This window comes from Tachypleus tridentatus, chromosome 1 (genome assembly GCF_004210375.1).
Source record: "Tachypleus tridentatus isolate NWPU-2018 chromosome 1, ASM421037v1, whole genome shotgun sequence".
Lineage (NCBI taxonomy): Eukaryota > Metazoa > Arthropoda > Merostomata > Xiphosura > Limulidae > Tachypleus > Tachypleus tridentatus.
In genome coordinates, this window is record NC_134825.1 from 158242473 (window position 1) to 158257633 (window position 15161).

Consider the following 15161-nt stretch of genomic DNA (forward strand, 5'->3'; position numbering starts at 1 on the left):
AAAGAGAAGCCCAAGAGTTGGTGGCGGGTGGGGAATACTAGCTGCCCTCCCTCTAGTCTTGCACTGCAAAATTAGGGACGGCTAGAGCAGATAGCCCTTGTGTAGCTTTGCATGAAATTCAAAACAAACAAATATTTTTACCGGTATCGTGATATCTCACTTAATCGAAAGAAAACCTCGTGGTTACGTATATTAAAAGCATTTCTTACAGATAGGCCTTGTGTACGTGTGCATGATAGTTTGAAAGCGAAATCTTCAATGACATCAGTAAATCCCTGAAAGAAAAACAATAAAGTTATTAAGGGACAAGGCAATTGAATTATGGGTCAAGGCACATATAACTGTGATTGAACACTGTAGGGGTCTCTGACCTGGCAACTTTGTTCATTAAAACACAAATACGAAAATATCATACAACAGTTACAACAGAAAAAAAAAACCAAAAACAATCACCGACAATATATTTAAAGAATAAGGAACCATTTTAAAAGAAAACATAATTTAAATGCTGTAACTTTTGAGAAAATTCTTTGAACTTGGTTTTAGTTCTTTACAATAATTCAATCTCTTCTTTACAAGATTCGACAAAAAAGTCCCCCGCTGGTAGAGCGGTAAGTCTACGAATTTACAACGCTAAAATCAGGGGTTCGATTTCCCTCGGTAGACTCAGCAGATAGCCTGATGTGGCTTTGCTATAAGAAAAACACATACACACTCGACAAAAAAAGATTCTATTAAAATGATATATTGTTCTGACACCATACTTCTAGCTGTCATCAGGACCATATGAAGGGTGGGGCAGAAGGAATAAATGCACCAAGACTCTGACCCCGTGGGGACCCACAGTGATAAAAAAAGTTAATTTATTATATGAACTTGTATACATTAGAGAAGGCAAATGGTACTACACTGCGCCAAGCCCCATTTGACCTAAATGCGCCCTCTGGCTGTTATATAATTATTCAATCAAAGTAAAACGTCAAATATATTTCTGGATTTACCATGAAATGAAAAATATCCAAATAACGTTTTATTGGTCTACAGTACTTTTACGAAAGAGTTGTGTGACATTATCTATACGATTTTTTTTTCAAATTTCGTGCAAAACTACTCGAGGGCTATCTGCACTAACCACCCCTAATTTAGCAGTGTAAGACTAGAGAGAATGCAGCTAGTCATCACCACCCACCGCCGATTCTTGGGCTACTCTTTCACCGACGAATAATGGGATTGAGCGTCACATTATAACGCCCCCATGGCTGAAAGGGCGAGCATGTTTGGTGCGACGGGGATTCGAACCCGCGACCCTCAGATTACGAGTCGCACACCTTAACCCACCTGGTCATGCCGGGCCTATCTATACGATACTTAGATTATTTATCTAAAGGAATATATTACAAGATTATTTAATTTACAAAGCGATAGCGTCGAAAACCTATTCATTTTGTATTTGTTTGTTTGTTTTAGAATTTCGCGCAAAGCTACACGAAGACTACTTGCGCTGTCATTTTGTAAAAGTACGTAAATATATATCATAAATAGGCTTAATATACACGTATCAAAGTTTGTTTCAATATTTTCAACTTAAAACACACCTTATACGCACATCGACTAAACGGCCAGACCAAAACTTCTGCTAGGAAGATGCAACCAGCCAAAGAACCCGCCGCCTATTCAACTGCTTTTGAAGGAACAGAGGGATTGATTGTCACAGTCATAAAGTCTTGACGGCTGAAAATGTTCAGCGGTATATCGCTATTCATACTTTGGAATTTTCTATCCGCAGACCAGTAAGTTTACTATTATGTCATGCCTAGTTCGACGTAATTAAACCTAGTCTTCTGAAGTTTCCAACCGGTGATTAGTAGCCAATATATGTAAAAATGTAAGCTCAAAAGAAGCTTTGTAATACTTTTATGTTGGGTAACATGTGAAATGAGGGGGTCATATGAAATTGGTGATCACTTCAGAGTCTCTCAATAAAGTTGTGTGAAGTTTTCAGTTTTAAATTAAAATATAAGTTTCTACCTTTCTTTATTTCAGCATTTTAATCCTAATGTTCGATGACCAGTAAAAATTGAATTTCTTCTGAGTGAGTGAACCATATTTCAACATGTCCATTTCTTTAGTAAATCAATAAATGTTTATTCTCTGTAGGTCTACGATCATCTGTAAGTTCCAAATAAATTGCTAATTAACACTAGCATCAGGAACGGAACTGAAGGTTAAAAATACGTACAGGCCTGAGATATTAAACTAAAAGCCGTTTGACTCCAAGTAAGATATTATCTGTTTATGCATTCTCGATTAAAATGCGAGTAGGAAATGCATGCTGAAAGGTCACGGTCGTTTCGGTTAAAATGATTCAAAAATCGATTCGTAAGCAAATTGTTTAAATTAATCTGACTTGTTTTGAATTTCATGCAGAGATATGTGAAGACTATCTGAGCTAGCCGTCCCTAATTTAGTAATTAAACTAGAGGGAAAATAGTCATTACCACCAGCAGCAAATGGTAAAAGAGTAGCCCAAGAGTTGGCGGTGGGTGGTGATGACTAGGTGCCTTCCCTCTAGTCTCACACTGCAAAATTAGGGACGGTTAAGGTTTCTCCTCCTGGTTGGGGGTTGTGCAGTAGGCTAACAATCTACTCACTTAAAAAACCAGCCTGTTAATGAATCTGCAAGCGATTGCGGCCCTATGTTCCTTCATGGAATCGAGAGGCATAATAATAATAAATAATAACCAACAGCAAACTTTTGAGCTACCCTATTTTCCGACGAATAATGAGACTGACTGTCACATTATAACGTTCTCACAGCTGAAAGGGCGAGCATGTTTGGTGAGGCAAGGATTCGAACCGGCAATTATCAGGTTAGGAGATGAGCGCCCTAACCACCTAGCAAATCGGATAGAAATGGAGATGTCAAAACTACTTATTCACGATATGTGAAACGTGAGGTCGGGCCTGTGCTGTTACGAAGAGTCCGAAATCATGTTCTTGTGAAACAGTTACGTCTTTCACGCACGTGGAGTTGTGTCACAGAAGATCGAAACCTAATCACAACAAAGATTGCTACATAATTGATTGTCGTTTTGAATTAAGCACAAAGCTACACAACGGGCTATCTGTGCTCTGCCCACCATCGGTTTCTTGCGATGTAAGTCCGCAGACATGCCGCTATGCCACTGGGAGGGAGGGGGGGGGAGCGATTGCTACATAAACCTAGGTTTGAGTTACAAGGTCAGAAATTTGCACAAGCAGATAATTGCATCATTAAAGGTTCCAGACAGTTATGAGATATTAAAACAAGCACACCCTCAGTAAGATAGTATAAAAAGCCCTGTATTACAGCTGCTCCCAATCATCTAAATAATGGCAAAGTAATCAGATGAAGAACAGTTTGACACGGTCCTAGTGAATGGAGAATATCAGTAAAATGGCTCCCAGACGAACGTCGTCCCTCACGTTAAATGATTAGAAATGTGCGTGTGTCAGGTCAATTTACTCATAGACGCCGCGCAGACAGACGAGAGTAAGAACAGCAGCCATTACTGACAGTGAAGCCGCCATTCTGGCATTTGTCTCATTTGGGAAGCAGTTTGGACGAAATTATTGATTTTGTTTGGCCACCATTTCGTAGAGCTGTTAAAATTTTTATCTTATCTGTATTTATGCTTACAACCTGGTTACCGTGGAACGATTTGAGTTTCATTTGTCTACTGTTTCACGACTGACATTGTTAGCGCAGGTTGCATATTGACGAAATTTCAAATCTATAAGTCAACATGGACGATATTTTCGCACAGAGGATTTTGCTCACAGATACTCGCACGACTGAAAATTACTTTCTAATACTTTTACCCTTCTGAATTATATCCCCGTGAATAAATTTTAGTATCATCTGGCATACTTGTATATTGTTTAATATATTTAGCTAAATACCAACACAGTAATTTTGACGATAATTAGTTATTTTACAACAGACTGTTTCTGGGCATAACGGTTTTTATCTCTTGTTACCGTCACAGTTATTGAAAATTATTTAAATATATCTTTATATACACGTAGTACGTGTTGTTATACTTTTCAAGCCTAACTTGCCAAACTCTACGCACATAATATTTGTTATACTTTCCAAGCCTAACTTACCCGCTTCTACGCATATAATAACACATTCGTGTACTTTTCAAAGCCTAACTTACCAACCTCTACGCATATAGTACATGTTTTTATACTTTCCAAGCTTGCCTTGTTAAGCTTTATGTGATTGGTGGTAAGAGTTACTCGATAAGAAGAACGAAAAATGTTACCAGTAATAATGGCTCCTACCATAATTCATGGCATTGAAAAGTAACACATTACATGTAGTAACGAAAAGTAACACGTTACATGTAGTAACGCTTCTTTCCAAAAAAGAAAGGATACCTTATTACTTTCACACAACGTACTTTTTATATTACTGCTCGTTCTGTCTTTGTTTATTATTGGTGCCAAGTTCCATTATTATCGACGCCATTTTTATCAGACACCTAGTAAAGAGAAAGATGTGACAGGCCAATTTTTCCTTCCCTGTTACTCATCTTTGTAATGTGTGTTTTTAACTGAGATGTGTCATAGAATACAATATTTAATCAAACAAAAGGCTGCGTATTTGATTACCTATACTGTATCCACCGCAAAATCTTGAATTTTAGTGTTATAAGCCATAAAGCTTAGTCCTAAGGCACCGGTGGGCGTTAAATGTAATAACCCCATTGTTTTATGTAGAATCATACGTTAGTTATTTTTATTATTATTATTCGTATTTAGTTTTATATGCAAAAACATATAGTAAATTTTCAGTTTATTAATTGCTTAACATTCTGATGAAACATATTTTCTTTGTATGTTGAAAGCAGAGAACTAATCTTACTTCTACTTTCAAATTTTACCATTACTTGCGATTGTTGCTATAGTAACATCTCCCCTCTTACGAAATTGAGTTACGGGCAAATAAACTGTCGTCTTTCGGGAGGTTTCTGTGAAAAGGATGCGCCTGCGCAACCCTAGCGCACTGGACGATAATAGCTAGGACGGCGCCACTGTTAGCACGAGACTGCATTCGAGCTCAGTCACGGGTTTGAAGGAAATTGACCAGCACGTGATAAGTAAGCAGTTCGATACAGTTGATGTTTAGTTCGCTGGCTACGAATAATCTGCCGTCGTTTGGCGTTACAACGACAGTTCTTATTGTTTGTAATATAATTAACAGCCTACGTTAGCAGCACTGAAAATATTTTTCTACAGATTTCTCGACAGAATACGATATTTCGAAACCAGTATTAGCAGAAAATTAAGTAAGTATAACTCTGTTCTATTTCTGATTACTGATTAGTCGTCGTACATATTTTTGTACATTAGTTTTCTTAAACCTTTCATTTGTGTTTTAGATAGATTTATTGAGACATTAGAATCCTTAAACACAAGTACATGATAACATAAAACTATAAAAAAACAAACGGAAATTATGTGTTTTTATACCTTAATGTAATATTTTTAAGTCTCTACGCGTTGTATTTGTATACTTACAAGGTGTTCGGAAAGTCACTGTGCAGTTTTGTAATCGTATTTTGTTGAGTCTATTTCAAGCCAGCAACTGATAGCGGTGTTTAGAAACAAAATAAGAAGGATCCAGGCCTGTATTGATGCCAACGGGGGTCACTTTCAACATTGTTTATAATTGTCATTCATATTTACTTCCTGTATTGTATATTGAAACATGTCTGTTAATAAATATATAAGTGCACAGTGACTTTCCCAACACCCTGTATATGGAATTCGGTTCGACATGATGTTTTCCAACGTGCAGGGATAATAATATATGACCACAAAGCATTTTTTTGTGACCACAGTATAGGACAATGGGGTATTTTTTTCCCCTTGGAAAATAAATTCATTTATCTACTCTCAATTTAGGCTCTTCACACAAACATAAGTTTTTTATGGACGTGGAAAATAGTTACTGTTATTATTAACTATTAGCAGTGTTCTTTGTCTATTTAAGAACCCGGTTGTTGTATTGACACTAAAATATCATTATTTAGTTTAATTATTGGATGATTACCGTTTGGGATATTTTATCATCGAATTATTTCGAGAAATATGGAAGTTCTTTTTTTTTCTATCGTGATTATTTAACACTGATTATATTGAGAACATTTAACACGTCACCAATTAACTGGACATTATTTCAAGAGTGTGAATGTCGTACGTGCGATATGGCAGAAACAAAGTTGGTATTAGCGAATGTTCAATAATTATCACATCGTGTCTCGAGCTTACGAGTATAAAAAAAAAAGCAACAACAAAAAACAAAATAGCGGAATAATTAACTTCATAAAATAGTTTTTATGTCGGTCTTTCGTGTGTAAAAACAATGACTTTTTTCAGATAAAAGTTTAAAAAAGTTACAGAAATGAAATATAGATCAGATAAAGGACGTTTGGAAACCCTCATTACCCTCCATTAAACTTAAAAGCATATGGCATTTTTCCTTTTTTAAATACTCTCGTGCGCATGCAGTTGGAGCGTTAATTCTTAAAATACTCTCGTAAACATACAGTCCAAGCGAATCGAACTACAGACCTGTGGTTTGGATAGTCTGCAACTAATGCTGCTTTGTTGAAACACCTTCCCCTTTATTACCCTCCCTCTCCTTCCTAGAATGGAGCTGTTTAGGAAGTGAGTAAATCTAAACCTCGGAATTTAGGTTATCATCTGGCGAGTGAGTTGCAACTGAACAATGAGAGTTAAAGGAAGTTTTCTAATGGCGTGGTGGTCTAGCTCTGGTAGTAGGGCTGCTAAGTATATTAACCCTACACATGTTCTATCCAGCTTTTTGCGGCGACCTATTCAAAGACGAATACCTTCAATATTACAAGAAATGTTGATTTTTTTTTTAACACGTTTCAGAAATATAGATATACACAGCAGATTTGGCTACGCTTTCGAGATGAAACACGAAGTCTGGAGTATTTAAATTCCTCGATATAAATACGTTTGAGTTTACCTGTTCGGAACTTTTATCGATATAAATCTCGCATAGTTAGAAAAGCTTTTTTTGCAAGAAACCCGGATGGCAGTGTATTGCTTTTCAATTCAGAATCACAGGTTTTTGCTTAGTCAAACTTGTCAATGCAACGAGTGTTTTATACAATAGCACAATGTCGTTGTCATCATGTGATGGATGACTGGCTTCGATTTCAAGTTCAGTTTCTTTATTTGCAAAGTCTCAACATTTAACCTGCGTGTAATTTCCTTAAATACAAAAAAAAAAAAATGAACATTACATTAAATACAACTTAATGGGCGTTCTCGATTTAAATGTTTAAAATACGCATACACAATTTGTTCCAAAACCAAATGCTTATTGCTTTGTGAACACGCATTCTGACGTTTCTGCATCTTCAGCTAAATTTACCTTTATTACAACTTTACTTTGCAATAACTTGGCGTAGGTTAATTCAAAGAATGCTCTATAACCTTTCACCTAGTGTTTTTCTTTACTTCGGGTTTTATTCTTCGTTGTAACTGGTAAACTGTGCATGCACTGAACACTCGCAACTGTTTCATACTCGCTACACTATTCTAAATACAATAATACATTATTTATTTCATGTATAGTTTTTCATTAAAGTTATGTCTAGGACTCCACATTAGTTTATTTGCCCGACCACTTAATTATTTTCTTTCAAATAGACCAGGATATTATGAAGCTAACAATGCCTGCTTAAATGCCCTGCATGAACGTGATAATAAGGAAAATTAAAGCAAAGGGCATGAAAACGACGGCAAACATTTTGCGGGGCGTTGCTAGTAATAAATATTACACTGACGTGATTCTCGCATAATGAACGACTTGAAACAACACTTTTAAATGCCGCCTGTGCCTGTACTTCACTACTGCACGTGTTCAAATATTACACTGCGGTAAACTTTTGTAATTCTGCGCTCACTAGTAATGTGTATAGGGTATTGTGTTTTGTCACTGTTTTCCACAATTTGGTGAAATCTTTCAAACTACTATTGTATTAACTTAAACTATATGCTTAATTCCGATGTTACTTGAAGATCAAATTCTTAAAACATCTCGTTTGTCAAAACTAACGTCTTTCAATTTACGATTAGCTTCGGCCTTCTCTTCACCAAAATTGTCGTGTAGGCTTTGACGTTTCTCGCGCATGTCAAATAGTACAGTACAGTATTGTTCCAAGATGTCTGAGTGCAAGCTTATAAAGTACCTAGAACAATATTTTCCGAATTTATGCATAAATACGCACGTATCGAAACAATAGCAGATGGACTGCTACATAGTACAATAAATTATTTTAATAAAAATTGGAGAAAAAATGAACTAGTGAGCGAACATGACAGGTATTGCTTACATGATGATAATAGAGCTAAGCACCTTTCCCCAGTGAAAATATAATTTCCAATTAAAAATAAATAAATATATAAAAAATAATGAAAGGCCACCTATTAACGAGACTCCACATTAGTTTAGAGATTAATTACAAAATACTGAAAGGTTTTTTTATGTAAACGTTTTCTAGTTAATATCTAACTAATGAAAGTGCAACTAATTTATAGAACTATAAGAGAAATGTTTTATTTGCACCAAGTGTATATATAAATCGTGCATGGACATTGCCCTGAAAGGGGCCTGAGTAAGTATGGGTTACCCTATATATAAATACGCTTGACAGTTGAAAAAAAAAATCTGAAGGAAGGGGGCGAGGTCAAAGAAACCTGACCCTCCTGGGTAGACGAACATCAATACTCATAGAGAGTGCGTGTCGAATAGTAATGTATTTAATACTAAATTTTCATTTGTTTCATACCTATTTAAGTCGCGAAAAAGTAGCCAACTGGATGCTCGAGTTTTAATGGGTATTAGGAGTGCATTTTGTTGAATTTATTTTGCGAATTCGTGAAATACTTAAGGAATCTGTCTTTTTTTTTTTTTAATAAGTCTTCCCACAAGTCTTGGGGCACGCGCTTACTAGCTCTACTTGTAGTTATTGTGAGATCGTCTGGATGCTGGTTTACAACGAACTAAACGTAACATTTTAATGGAATACGTTACGATGGACAATTATATACATATTTTTTTGTTCCAGTAAGTGTAATAAAGAATTGAACAAAGGTAGCAATATTTAGTTGAATTTGTTAATGAAAAAGAACGAACTTTGTCCTTCTACTCTAGCTCTAGGATTCTTTCACAACGATGTTAATGTTTCCTCTGATTTGTCACTAGAAAATTAGAACGGCTAATGCCGATAGCCCTGGATTAGCTTTGCGCAAAATTTATTGATGAAAGCAGTATCTTGTGTAGAATAGCTTGGATTGGGTTTTATTGAAATGTTGTTGCTTTTTTGCTTTATTCCATAAAATTCTCGAGATCCTCCAGGCAACTCGGGACAGCCTACAAGCGACCAACAAAACACTTAGCACCTGGTTCAACTAAACCTTCGTCCGGCTGGCCGTTGTTTGGCGGAAATGACTCATCTTTTGCTGGGTAGTGCACCCTTGTTCCTCTGCTTTTCATCAGCGTTTCCGATCGATGACAGACCTTCTATTGACTTATGGAAATAGAGGGAGAATGCCTCCTCGCCAACGTTAATCATGAATAATGTCAGATGTACTTCTAATCGATCGGTGTAGTATTTGTGGGGTATTAATAGATGTGTTCTGAGGATGAATGTGTGTGTGTGTGTGGGGGGGGTGTTTGTGCTCCATCTAAATAGGGTTCCTTAAAACGAGTCTTTCCTTAACTATTCGGTAACTCGCATGTATTAAATTACATTTTCATTATAATCATATAGAAAGTTAAAATATGAAATACCGCCACCTACATAACAGAATAATTTTAACGCTTTGTTGTCATAGAAAGTGAGTTAATCCGTTTCGTTTCCATAGTCTCAGTATTCCAACCTTTTGTTAGGTGGTCAGTAGATTACAACAATATTCCAGATGTTTTGTATAGTAGGTCAAATCCACGATAGTGTTTGATTTTCTCTCCAATGTACTAACAATGATCTGCAGGAAAGCCAATAGCAAGTAACGAAGTGTAATAACGGGAAATCCATGATTTAAAATTGTTTAAGTATCTGTAGCAATCACATTTGTAATATGTACTGAAGCCAAGTCCAGTAACAGTGTGTATTGTACTCTCGTTACCGGGTGGGTCTTAAAGCACTTGCTACTTATTACTGCATTATAGAGGACAAATTGTGAATGATAATATTAAATTGTTCCAAAACAAAACTGTCAACCAAACCACTACACTGGTATCAAGTCTTACTCTCGTAACAGCAAAACAAACCACTACACTGGTATCAAGTCTTACTCTCGTCTCAATGTAACAACAAAACTAAAACGTTTTCAATCTATCACATTGTCAAGTACCCGCTGAACAATAACAGTATCATGGAACTTAAACTGTTTCTCTTATCACTCGGTCTTCATAAAACAGTTCTATCTGCAGTAGTTGGTTTTTTAATGCGAAAAAGGACTTTCAAATACTTGCTCTACGTATTAGATATTTCTTATTTAAATTTACAATTTCCTAAGAACATTATTAATTGTTGTCCTCGGTTCATACCAGAATAAATAAATTGTTTTAAAGCTATAAATTTAAGCAATATGAATTATGTGAGGTTCTCGCTTCTTGTCACAAACCGTTTTCACCATTAGTGTAGAATTTAACCAGAATAAGTTTGAGTAAAAAGTCCCTTTAAGGACCAAACGCGTCTCGATAACGGAGTACCAGACGATTCTCTTTAGTTTAGCACGACCATGAGGCTGTTAAACGCCCTACAATCAATGTCAAACATCTCTGACTACACGCGGTCTCATAATCTGAAGGCCGTGAGTTCGAGCCTCACCCGGGGCACACACTTTTGCCCCCTGCTAGTACAGCGGTATGTCTCCGGATTTACAACGCTAAAAAAATCAGGGGTTCGATTCCCCTCGGTGGGCTGAGCAGATAGCCTTTGTGGCTTTGCTAAAAGAAAAACACGCACAAAAACACTGACTACACGGAATTGTACAAATATACAACTTGTACATTGGGTACCTAATTATGAAAAGATAAAAATTGATTTCTGCACTTGAACGTAATTGACAAATAAATTTCATCTCTAATCTGCTGATACAATATGTAACGATATCACTTTAGAAACTGCCACTACGCTCTTTATGGGTAGACAAAATCACGCTGAATAGATGTAACTATATATCAAACTATATTTTTGGAGATAAATGTGCGTACTTATAGTCCTGCAGAGGCCTAGAACGTTCCACACACACACACAAGTTATGATGCAATAACATTAATAAGAAAACTTAAGGTACTAGTAACATGACGCAATAATCGCCAATTCATAATTAGTGAATTACACAAGGTGTGATTCGTAAACAGTTAGGTAAACAAACCTGCGATAAATTATCGCTTCTAAAGATAACTAAATTTAACACTCGCGCTGCAAACCATCTAAATCATAACATATGCATTAAACTTAGTTGTGTGTACCAAACACAAATTTACGCTGTTAAAATTTTTCAGTAAGAGAAGTCGTGTTGATCTCTAGATTATAAATAATATATTAATACACCGTTACTGTGTTTAGACTATACAAATAAGAGAATAAACGAACACCCAAAGAATAGTAACTAGCCTTGACGTCAGCAGAGTGACGAAGCCACTGAGACACACCTGTCAGTTTTATATTTCTTTTCAAGTTAACCCCTCCTCCCGTGGCACATCGTATGTCTACGGACTCGCAACTATGGAAAGTGCGTTTTGGGTTTCGATACCCGTGATGGGCAGAGCGCAGGTAGCTCATTGTGCTTAATTACAAAAGAGCAAACGCAACTTTAGGTTACGTGTTCAGCCCGCTTTATCTCCACGTGTCCCTTAGTGGCTCAACGGTAAATATGAAGGTTTGTCGAGGTAAACACCTGGTTACAATAACAATGATGAGCACGATACAGAACTCATTGTGTCGTTCGTGCTTTCTTTAGAACTTAGGTTACGTGTTCAGCTTGCATCTGCGCGTGCCTGGTGCTTCGTTCACTTTCCCACCTGTCCATATGAACTGATCAGTTGAACATTTTATGTATCCAACTTAACAGACTGTTGAAATGCTGTAAATAACTAAGCAACATCTGTTAGATGTGTATTTAAGTGATGCACAAGTCTGGCGCCACATGTATCTATTCCCGCTCTTACATGAGCTGTTTATAATGTGCGTTGTTGATTGTTATGAAAACAGTGTCACTTCCGCACATTTTCATAATGTTTGTTATATTTCAGGTAATTATTGTGACACTAAACCAATCACGATGATTGGCATGTCTGTCTTCATGAATGTATGCATACACTTACGTACACGTACTGTGTGTATCTCCTGTCCATAAATTTTGAATAGGTTTTATTTCCCTGTGTGATTTCCATCTTCAACATATGTTTAGGTTTCAGATCCAATTTACTTATCTCGTTTTACCATTTAGTTTCCCAGGACGTACGTGCGAAAAATGCGTTTTTGTAACAGCAAAAGCTGATTGCAACACGACACAATTATGTCGCGATAATTGGTATTGAATACGCAAGTATAAAAGCTGTTAATGAGATAACACATAGTGAGCTCGCGTGCACCAGTAACGTGTGGCCTGTCGTTGCCAGGTAGTTAAGGCACTCGACTCGTAAACCGAAGGTCGCAGGCTCGAATCCGCGTCATACCAAACATGCTCGCCCTTTCAGCCATTGGGGCGTTATAATGTGACGGTCAACCCCACTATTCGTTGGTAAGAGTAGCCCAAGAGGTGGCGGTGGTTGGGGATGACTAGCTTCCTTCCCCCTAGTCTTACACTGCTAAAGTAGGGACGGCTGGCGCAGATAGCCTTCGTGTAGCTTTGCCTGAAATTAAAAAAAAACACACAAAAAAACCAGTAACTTGTGTGAGCATGCACGTAATGTTTTCGATAAATACAAGATGCGAAAATTCACTTGTATTAATGGATAAGACTTAACGGTCGAAATAGTTATTAGGGATCGACTTTTAACAAGGTATGTCGCAAAACAGAGGCTGAACGAATAGAAAGCCCCAGTAACTTGACTGAAAGTAAATAACAATAATATGTAAACCACACTATATCTGGTATATTCATTCCCGACAAGGCATTTCGCCTAATACCAGAATTTATCAGACCAACTGGGGTACCGTAAATCTATTAGCGGTCAAACATTATATCGCCCATTGCTCGAACAACTGTTATTATATTGTACTGATATTATTTGTAACGCTCAGTTCCAGATCCGTGGGTGAGTGAATTTGAAACGAAGGGTGACTACAGTTTTCTTGTTGTTGTTTTTGTTGTCTTTAACTACTTTGACATTTTCCCAAATTGACGCTTGTTTATATCTATCGAGCAATAAAATGTTTATAACTTTATCACTGCCCATGTAGTAGCGATAATGCTGGGACAGATCACGTGATATTCGTTAAAGTGGATAATTACACAAATATCTTCAGTGACCTGTCTGTCACCAACGCATGCGAACTTCAAGTTTAGATTACGATTCGAACCTTCTCAAGAATCGTCATAAATAGTTTCACAGCCGAAGTCAGTTTGTCCGTTTTTTAGTGCTAGGGCATTTGCCTTGAATTACAAATAAGTTAGTAATTGTACAAAATTTGAAGCGTCTCTGTTATTGTGGAAACGTTATCGGAGCGCCACGTGTCGAGGCTATCTTTTAAATACCGTAACCTTGATCGTGGACATCTTATGTTTCCACCACAAAGGGGATTGGCTATAATGTATATTAGCGGCACTCGAAATGTGAATTTGTTTGTATTCAACCTGGTCACTCAATTTTTTTTTTTTTTTTTTATACAGACGTTTTGAAGACTGCGGATTCATAATCTCGAGGCAGGCTGCTGTAAATATAGGCCCTCAACGCAAAAATCACGTGTAGCTTTAAAAAGATAATTAATTATATTGAGGCGGTAGCAGTAAATGTTTAATATGAATTAATTACCATATAAAATTAGTGCATCCTTTATGAACTTGAGCTATCTGTACTCTTTGAAGGGCAAGTGAACAAAAGATATATTTTCTGTGGTGTTAAAGACATGGAAACAACACTAGTTGACAAAAGATGTAATATATTTTATTGTCGTGGACATCTAAACAAGGCCAACACAATTTCACATAATGTGTAATAAGATTCTGCTGTCTTAGACATGCATCGAAGATCAGCATAAGTTAAGGTGTAATATTAATGTTTTTACGGTCTTAATTAACATGCAAGCAAGACGAGTAGTTCACGGAAGATGTAACAAGCAAGGACGCCGTCATGGTGCCACATATGTTTGCTACATGGTGAGAAGTATTTCTCAATTTGTTAAACATTTACTATTTCGATTTACATTGGAACCAGTTAAGTAATAAGTACGTAAACAATTAGGGTAAAATTCTACAGCACGAAGAGAAAAGGAGAAACTTTCTATATAAACAGAAATAACTAGCATTAAGTTTTTCTTGAAGTTTTACACCTTTCTCTCTTTTATTGTTATCATTGCCAAGTAATTTTGTAAACACTTAGCAACAGTTAAGAAGGTATACGAAACTTGAATTTTGGGTATGTAAACAGTCATTTGAAAAGTGGCAGTTCCGGCCGGGTGGTTAAGGCGCTTGACTCGTAATCTGAGGGTCACGGGTTCAAATTCCCCGTCTCACTAAACATGTTCACCCTTTCGGCCATGGGGGCGTTACAATGTGACGGTCAATCCCACTATTCACTGGGAAAAGAGTAGCCCAACAGTTGGCTATGGACAGTAAACATCGTCAATCTAGGAGTGACTTTGTAAATAATTAGTAATGCTTAAGCAGGCATTTATGAAACTAGCTGGGCCAGAGTGCAGCAATCAGTACACCTAAACGTTTGATGGTTATTTCACAAATCCCCGATAATAATATTGGCACGAGTTTGAGTTTTAACAAATATTGGATCAGCCAGAACCTTACTCAAACTTTCTGTACATCAGATATTTCACGATCAGCCGTCACTTTGGACAGTTAATAGAAACTTCATTCTTACGAATGAAAAACTAGACGTG

At 36.8% G+C, this 15161-nt stretch overlaps 1 protein-coding gene across 2 annotated transcripts in view; it reads left to right on the top strand.

Annotated features, from left to right (window-relative positions):
- Positions 1-5080: 5080 nt before the first annotated feature.
- Positions 5081-15161, top strand: part of LOC143228723 (uncharacterized) — a 48644-nt gene continuing 38563 nt past the window's right edge. For both annotated transcript variants that reach the window (XM_076460016.1, XM_076460021.1), the window contains exon 1: positions 5081-5336. The gene's annotated coding sequence lies outside the window, so the exon portion shown is untranslated. The remainder of the gene's footprint in view (positions 5337-15161) is intronic.